Source organism: Nyctereutes procyonoides, unplaced genomic scaffold, assembly GCF_905146905.1.
Source record: "Nyctereutes procyonoides isolate TBG_1078 unplaced genomic scaffold, NYPRO_anot_genome, whole genome shotgun sequence".
NCBI lineage: Eukaryota > Metazoa > Chordata > Mammalia > Carnivora > Canidae > Nyctereutes > Nyctereutes procyonoides.
The window spans coordinates 27,691,451-27,693,036 of NW_026575024.1; the positions used below are offsets into that span (position 1 = coordinate 27,691,451).

The following is a 1,586-nucleotide window of genomic DNA, read 5'->3' on the forward strand; positions in this document are numbered from 1 at the left end:
GGACTTTACCCTACATTTATATTTGCACATGTGTGAGATGACCCAGATACAGGGATACTTATTGCCATGCAAAGAGAACTGAACAGGCTGGATGGAGCCAAGTGTGGGTGGCGATGTGGAGGTAGCACTGCGGAAGTGAGGACAGGAGCTGCCATCTGGAGAGCAAGCTGTCACATTAAATATATATTGGAGTGTAGAAGAGAGGACCACTAAGTCTCTGATAGTCTTCCCAGCAACAGGTGAGGTCTGTGCACCTACTCTCTGAATCTGGACTGCTCTGTGACTGCTTTGACCGATACTATGGCAGAAATGATGCTGTGACAGCTTCCCGGCCCAGATCTTAAAAGACTAGCAGTTTCTGTGCTCACTTCAGCAGCACATATGCTAAAATAGGAATGATCCAGAGAAGATTAGCATGGCCCTTGCGCAAGGATGACATGCAAATTTGTGAAGTGTTCCATATTAAAAAAAAAAAAAAAGACTAGCAGCTTCTACTTCCTCTTCTTGGAATGATACCTGGGGAGAAGCCAACTGCCATGAAGGAAGTCCAACCACCCTGAGACTGCCATGCGGTGAGGAAGTCATAGCTAGCTATGGAGAGGTGTCCTCTAGAATGGGACACTATGAGAGGGAGACAGAGACAGAGACAGAGAGATCTGGTACATTAAGGCTACAGACATGAGTAAAGAGGTCAGCCATCTTGGAAGGGAACCTCCAACCTCTACTGTCTCAGTTGACACCACATAGTTCAGAGATGAGTGGCCCAGCCAAGCCCTTCCTGAATTCCTGACCCTCAAATTCATGAATAAAACAAAGTGTGGTTTTAAGCCTCTAAATTGAGAGTAATTTATTAGAGTGCAAAAGATAACTGGAATATATATCTTCTATCACTCAGCAATCTTATGCCTGCGTCTTTGTCCAGATAAGATTCTCATACTGACCCAGACAAGGACATGCCAGTGTAGTGACAATGTGGTGGGTAGAGACCTAGAGACCCCCCAGGTGCCTGTTACTTGGCTAGTAGAGACAAAAACATGTGGATGTAAACCAGGGAGTTCTAGTCAGCAACTAGAAGCCACAAGTCAAGCCACAACCCAGATAGATGTTCAACAGGGAATGAGCACTAGAGTGAAACCAGATTAAAATGCATATACAGAAAGCAACAATACCCATACAAGCACACTGTGTTCTTCAAGAAGACTAACACACCAAAGAACACATGGAACCCATTAGAATGGGCCTACGGAAGAGCAGAAAATGGGAGGGGGAAATGGGATAAAAGAGAATAGAGAGAGAGAGAAAAAAAAAAGAGAATAGAGAGAGAAAAATAAAACAAAGAAGGGGCATGCAGGGGTCAACAATGATACTCTGCTTTGAAATGATGACTTTTTTTTAAAACTCAACCCTCTACATTTGAAGCTTAAAAAGTAATAACAAAGGTAAACAAAATGAATGTCCATAAATATGGGGTTGTTGAATAAATTTTTTTTTAATTTTTATTTATTTACGATAGTCATACAGAGAGAGAGAGAGAGAGAGGCAGAGACACAGGCAGAGGGAGAAGCAGGCTCCATGCACCAGGAGCC

The 1,586-nt window shown here is 43.2% G+C and overlaps 1 non-coding gene across 1 annotated transcript; it reads left to right on the forward strand.

Moving 5' to 3' along the window:
* The first annotated feature begins 360 nt into the window (after nucleotides 1–360).
* LOC129498729 (U6 spliceosomal RNA) lies at nucleotides 361–467 on the forward strand. Its single transcript, XR_008662190.1, has one exon. It is a non-coding gene; the product is annotated as a U6 spliceosomal RNA (small nuclear RNA).
* The last annotated feature ends 1,119 nt before the right edge of the window (nucleotides 468–1,586 follow it).